At 54.3% G+C, this 7106-nt stretch overlaps 1 pseudogene; it reads right to left on the bottom strand.

Annotated features, from left to right (window-relative positions):
* Positions 1–1488: 1488 nt before the first annotated feature.
* On the bottom strand, positions 1489–3414 carry LOC129564144 (heat shock transcription factor, X-linked member 3 pseudogene; annotated as a pseudogene).
* Positions 3415–7106: the final 3692 nt, after the last annotated feature.

Here is a 7106-nt window from a genome sequence, read left to right as displayed (position 1 = left end):
TCTGCCTCTCCCCCACTCCAGTAAACAGGGACGCCCCTCTAAGTACAAGGATAGAAGTGAAGATGGATTGCCTGTGGTCAGGTCCCAGGCAGTCATGGGCTATCTCTCTATGCCTTGGCACCTCTTCAGCCATGGAAAGATATGACAGTAACCTAGCAGGTTATTTGAGGTTTAAATTCTGTGGTTCCTGCATGGTTCCATCCCAGGCCCTGGCGAGGACAGGAAGCATACCTTTCACAGAAGTTCCTCCTCTCCTTTGTTCTTTCTCTAGGGTCTGGGCAGGGCCCAGGGCCTCTGCTGACAGTGGAGGCAGTAGTGTGGGAAGGGCTGCAAGGAAGGTGGCTCCCAAAGGCTTGGGGAAGACACCTGGCAGGGCCGTCCAGGGTGGCCCCAGGGCCAAGGCCAGATTGGTTAGCACAGATCTGCCCTCAGCAGGCCTAGAGTAACATGGGGGATCTTCAGAGCATGGGCAGTGATGGGGCTGGGACCTGAGGGGTGGGGTGGGAGTCGGGGTGAAGCCAAGCCCAGGACTGTGCCTGTCTGTGCTGAGAAAGGACCAGAGGCAGGATATTAGGCTGCAAAGCCAAGGGGGACCCGTGCTCCCTCCTCAGTGCTCCCAGAGTTTCAGGACCCTCTGTCTTAGAACTCGCCAAGTGCCTCTCTCCACCTGCCCTGCCCTCCTTCCTGACTTCCCCACAGACTACATGTGATGGATGGGTCCTCTGGTTCACCACACGCCTGTCAGTAGACAGCGTGGAGACAGATGGAAAGAGCCAGCCCTCTGTGACCCCCCCTTCTGCGTTACCAGGCTTGCAGGATGCTTGGGCACTTGGGCCTATGTCCAGACCAGGGCGTGTATGTTGGACACATCGCCTAGATCCTAAGTACAACTATGAGGGCAGAGCAACAAGGGCTGGTGTGAAGCTTGTGGAAATCTCGTACTTGTCTTTGGGTTTGGGGTCATGTGTTTGCAAGGCCCTTGGCAGGTCGAGTGACTCTGCTATCCAGTGGGCCTCTTGGGCATGCCCCTAGATTGGGAACTGGGGACACTCAGCTGCTGATCAGAAATATGTGGCATCATCAGCGGACCCAGGAGGAGCCCATTCGGCCTCAGTGTGCATGACTCATGGAAGGTGACACCCCCATCAGAAGCAGCCGGACTGGGTCCTCTGCTGTGTGACAGGCAAGGCCCAGGGACGCCCCCCCATCCTCGGGATCCACACTCTTGGCTGAACGCGTGAAATGCAGTTGCTTCAGATGAAAAGGGACCATGGGGACCAGACTGAGGCCTGCTTGTGGCGTGAGCTTCCAGCCTCATCGGGCTCACCCAGTGCTGTGTGTGAATAACATGGACAGACAGAACACAGACTCACACTTCTCATTCAGCTCTTTATTTACTCCTGTGGAGCTTTGCTGTACTTTATTAGAGCTAGAAATAGATTTTTGCTTACAAGAGAATGCTTTTGAGTGTCCCTAGGACCTGGCAGCTCAGGGATTGGAATTGTCCTTTAACTGGTCACAGAGGGCACACGTGTAATCTGAGGACTCCTCCTCCTCGTCCGCCTCAGGGGCCTCATTTGGGGCCACAACTGAAATGGCCACCTTCACGATGGAATCATAGGTTTGTACAAAGTCATCACCGAACCATAATCTGGGTACCTTGGGGGGCTCTTGGGCAGTTGCCCTGTGCTGTCACTTCCAGCAGTAGCCGGGGATACAGACATGGAATTGCTGGACATACACTCTCTGCTGGGGCTGCCCAGCTTGCTGGGGAGATGGTTTTCCCTAGCCTGCCGGGCTACACTGACTATAAACCAAAGGCCACAAAACAGAAATGAGCACTGGCCGGGGATTCTGTGAACAGTTGGGGTTCCCTTCTGGACCTCCTTGTCAGCCTCTTGGGTGGACTCATTGTGATGAAATCAAGGAGAATGTTTGGTCACCACCACTTGCTTCTTTCTCTTTGGGGCTGCTGTTGTGCTGGTGGCGGGCTGAGCAGTTGTTCTGGGGTTGCCTTTCCTCTAGATTTTCTGCAGAAGCAGTGGCTTGTCTCTCTGAAACTTGGAGTTGCAATAGATCTGAAAGGAAATGAATCATTTTAGCCACCGTGGGGGAGAATGGACATTCCTCACCGCCCTCCTCCCTACCACCATCCTGGCCTTGCTTAAGTATGGAGATAAGGCAAAGTTATGACCAACCTAGATAGCATATTAAAAAGCAGAGACATTACTTTGCCAACCAAGGTCCGTCTAGACAAGGCTATGGTTTTTCCCGTGGTCATGTATGGATGTGAGAGTTGGACTGTGAAGAAAGCTGAGCGCTGAAGAATTGATGCTTTTGAACTGTGGCGCTGGAGAAGACTCTTGAGAGTCCCTTGGACTGCAAGGAGATCCAACCAGTCCCTTCTAAAGGAGATCAATCCTGGGTGTTCATTGGAAGGACTGATGCTAAAGGTGAAATTCCAATACTTTGGCCACCTCATGCGACGAGTTGACTCACTGGAAAAGACTCTGATGCTGGGAGGGATTGGGGGTGGGAGGAGATGGGGACGGCAGAGAATGAGATGGCTGGAGGGCATCACCGACTCGATGGACATGAGTTTGAGTGAACTCCGGGAGTTGGTGATGGACAGGGAGGCCTGGCGTGCTGTGATTCATGGGGTTGCAAAGAGTCGGACACAACTGAGCGACTGAACTGAACTGAAGGGCTCTTCATTCCTGGCAGCTTATAAGGCCCTAGCAAGTGCACACCCTAGAGCTCCCCCACTGCTGGCCTCGATGTGTTACCAGCACTCCCTGACCTCAAGTGACCCCTCGGGGTCTGGAGTCACCCCTATGGATCCTGTCTAGGGGATGGTGGCACACGACAGGCCCTGCTTTCTCTTCTTTCCTTAACCACCCTCTCACGAGAGAAAAGCTCTCCTGGGAAATGAAACCTGTCCAACACTCAGCTCGTCTAGTCTAGTCTCCCCAGGGCTTTCTACATTACCATCATCCTCTTCTTCCCTGCAGAGCGACCTGAAGGGCAGATTTTACTGAACATACAGGTTCAGTTCACGGATGAAAGTCTTAATGCTGTCTGTCTCGAAGATCCTTCTGTGCCTCTGCACTGGAGGACCTCTGTCTGGAAGAGATCTGCCTCGATGACCACCGTGTCTCCCTCGTCGTTCCAGTGCACAGAGGTGAAGGCCGCATCCTCCACGATCATCCAGAGCTTCCTGGGGAAGGACAGCCTGAGGAAGGCATTGTTTTCTTCCTCATGGGCTGTTTCTGGGTTCAGGCTCTGTAGGGGCGGGTTGTTGGGAGCCCAGATCTGAACTTTCAGGTTGGTCCCATAGCTTCTCCAAAGCCTCCCCTGAATCCACGTGTGGATCTGGGGAGACATCAGGGGGGTGCCCTGCTGGGGCCTCTCCATCAGTTGATGCGGCCAGCGGGGCTGTGCATGTCTCGTCAGAACTCTGACTAACCATGAAGCCAGTCTAGCTCAGGAGCATTCTCTACCCAACCAGTGAACGCTCATGGCAGAAGAGCCTCAGACCAGGGTCAGGCTGCCCAATAAATACTGTCAGGAGATTCTAGAATCTCAGCTGTGGGCCATGCAGCCAATTAAGTGGTCAGCTGTTGAAGTCCTTTTATGGACCAGAACCTGGTGGTCCGGAGTCGAAGATAAGAAAGTAAAGGAGAGAGAAAGAGGCTGATATTCCTTGGTTTATGCAGAAAACCGATAAAAGCCCTGGTACGGGACTTTCTACATTACCATCATCCTCTTCTTCCGTGCAGAGCGACCTGAAGGGCAGATTTTACTGAACATACAGGTTCAGTTCACGGATGAAAGTCTTAATGCTGTCTGTCTCGACCAGGTGCCCTCTCGAGGGGGTGAAGACACAGAGCGCCTCCTCGAGAGGGTCTTAGAAGGCCAGGCAAGAAAGTGAGCTCAATGAGCCTCTGCGCTCCAGAGAATTAGCCTGAGAGAGAGAGAGAGAGAGAGCGAAAGACATGGGGACCCAAGCTCTGATGGAGCAAAGGTGTTTTATTCAACATCGTGAGAGTATATATACTGTCTTACAAGGTAGCTATTTTCAGCAAAGATAAAAATCAAAAGTCCAGACTTACAAATTACCAAGGAAAACATAAGGCGATCCCTATCAAAGAGAGAGGGTTGTAAATAATCACTTTTACCACATGGTTCATAAAAAGGAAGAGGGTCGTAAATAGTTACTTATCACCATATGGAAAAAATAATGAAGGAAATGCATGCATTCCTCAGCCCCCAGGAGTAGTTTGCTACTCCACTTAATTCCCGAATATTCAGGAATTAATAAGGGACAGAGGATTCATGACAGATCCAAAACAGCACACAGGAAGCCTCCTGTTAAATGCTTCCTGACAGTCAGCTTCCTTAATTCCTTCACGATGTCACAGAGGTGATGTGCAGAGACAGTCCTGGCCCAGTGGGCTGAGGGGGGATGGGAAAGGAGATGGGATCCCCAGCTTGTCTCTTCGCTGAAAGTACAGAAAAGTATGCTTCAGGTTACCTGAAAAGGCTTCCATCTGCTGCCAGACGCCTTGTTTCAGGAGGTCAGGCCCTCGATGGATTGACAAATGTGCTCCTGGCTTCACTCCCCTCCCTAGTAACGGGCAGGCCTGTGGCAGGCTTTTCTTGAAGAGCCAGGCCCCGGTGAGTCCTAGCTCGGCTAACACTGAGAGAGACCCCAGGAGTCAGATGGGACCCTGGCGGCTGTCCCTCCCAGAAGGTGGGGTCTGTAGTGTCCTGGTTGGCCTAGCCTGAGTTGGTGCCTCCCCCATCGTTCCTCCTCTTCTGGCTTTGGTCTCTTCCATTTGGCGCTGCTGGTTGGTAGGTTGTGTTCAGATGGCCCCAAAGTCAAGAGTACTGTTGTCCTGCCCCCACCGCCCCTCACGCTGAATTCTCCCCAGAGTCGGGCTGTGCTCGAGCCTCATGTTCCATTTGACTGTTCCCAAGCACCTGAGATACAGACTCCCAAGGAGGCCGTGTGGGAGAGCATAGCCAGGCACTCCGCTGAGCTTGTAGCCTCCCGAGCTCTGCCCAGCCCCAGACCTCATCCTGCTGCGGATCACAGGCTGTTGTCTTCAGTTTTCATTTCTTCCCATCACGACTGCTCTTGTGGCCCTAGAGTGCTCAATATGGGAAAACCTGTGTGTGTGCTTTCCCCATCCCCTTTCCCAAAGCCTCGGACTCAGCCTCCCTTGAGGCTGCCTCAAAAGCCCTATTTCCTTTTGTCAGTGGGGTGGTTGTGCTTCTGCTACCCCCAGTCCTGGCCTCCCATGTCCAACTTGGGTCTCCATGGGTACTTGCCCTTTGAAGGACTTGGTTGGGGGCTCAGGGTACAGCCTGTTCTGTTGAAAATAAGCATTTCACTGGTCCTCTTCTCTGCTCCTGCCCCTGTCCCCTTCCACCACTGTGGACCTGTTCTCCCTTACCCAGATCCAGGTCCATCAGGTGATTTTTCTGGCTCTTGGGTTAGGTGCTTTGCAATGGGCCTCCTTTCATGCACTCACTCCCAGGGACATGTGTGACTTGTTGAGTTAGATGTGACCAAAGGAAAGCCCTGTCTACCTGTATTTGAAAATGGGTGAGAGTCTGGGTGTGGGACTCGAGGAAATCCTAATGAGAGTCACCTGTCTTCCCTATAAGTGGACAGTTGAGCGGTGGGCTTGGAGATGCGTGTTCTCTGGCCTTTGTGGGCCACTGTTCTTCAACATCACCATGTAGGGGACAGACTGGCACCTTGGAAAGACTTATGTGCAAGGACCCTAGGGCACTGTCCCTCAGTTCTGCCACTCAGCAGGCTCATTTGCCCTGTGTGAGGGCCACAGCCTGGTTTCTAAAAGGGGACCGCTAAGAGGGTGTGGAAGAGGCCCTCCCAGGGGTCATTCGGGCTGAGGACTGGCAGAGTGGATGGAGTTCCAGGCCTTGACTTGGGCCTGCTCCCTGGCCTTTTTGCTTCTAAACATGTTTACAAAGCATTCCTTCAGGTCGGTTACTCCAGTTGGGACATGACTCTGGAGGCTGTGAACATCGGTGGGGGCCCCTGGTGGCTCCTCAGAAGGGGCCGGAAGGCCATGGTATCTGTGGGCAGCCTGGCTAGGTGGCCTTTCCTGCTGCTGCACCCTCCCACCCCCACACTCGGGGCCCCTCCTTGCCCCCTGGGTCCTGAGGGAGCTGCCTTTCCTGGTTTCCCTCCCCGAGGCACCACCCATACCCTGGCAGTGGGTTTGTGTGTCACCGAGGGTTCTTGTCAGCCATGGCTCGGGACACTTGTGTTGTGCACACACAAGCCCTCGTGATGTTCAATACCTGCCTTTCTCAGCCTGACTTTCCTGTCCCTGTGCTTGGTGGCCCAGCCCCGGTATCCCCAGCCCAGAGTCTCTCCAGCTGTTCCCCTCCCTCACTGAGGGTGGGGAGACCTGGGGCCTCAGGGGTCCACCCATGTTACCTTCCCTCCCGTATTGGAGAAGGCTCCTGTAGGGGCCTTATCCCAGTGGGTGCTGGGGCCATAGAGTCAGATCTTCCCTTTGTCCTGCTCAGTGAGGAGCTGGTCAGCCTGGCAGGTTCAGTTGGGCAGGAGGCCCCATGGCGGCAGCAGGGACAGGGCGCTGCCCTCACGCGCGAGGCACTGGGACTGGACAGAGATGCTGGCCCCCGGCAGAGTCAATTCCCAGCAAACCACAGAGCAGCCCCAGCAGTGCTTCTGAGTCTCCTTGTCCCCTCCTTCCCTGGGCCAGCTTTTGTCATCTGAGGCATCTTGTAGCACTGAGAAGAGGAAGGTGTGAGAAGTCAGAAGGTCGGGCCTTGGCATGGGGTGGGCGGGAAGGACGGGGGCTTCAGAGGAGTTGAGACCAGGGCTCTGAGCCCACCCCAGCCCTCACTAGCACGTGGTCCTGCAAAGATGCCCAAGCCCCACAGTCTCAGTTCTTCATCTTGGAGGCGAGCAGGTGTGAGGAGCCCTGTGTGTTCGGCTGCAGGATGTGCCCAAGGGACGAGACTGAGCTTGCAGGGTCTGAAAGCCACAGGCACTGTGATGGTGGGGCAGGAATCTCTCACACTGTTGCCCCCAGACACTCTTC

The sequence above is a fragment of the Moschus berezovskii genome, chromosome X (assembly GCF_049115385.1).
Source record: "Moschus berezovskii isolate FMDL1 chromosome X, NW_MosBer_1.0, whole genome shotgun sequence".
In the NCBI taxonomy this organism is placed as follows: domain Eukaryota; kingdom Metazoa; phylum Chordata; class Mammalia; order Artiodactyla; family Moschidae; genus Moschus; species Moschus berezovskii.
Note: the sequence above shows the minus strand (reverse complement) of the source record. Positions and strands in the feature narration are given on the sequence as shown.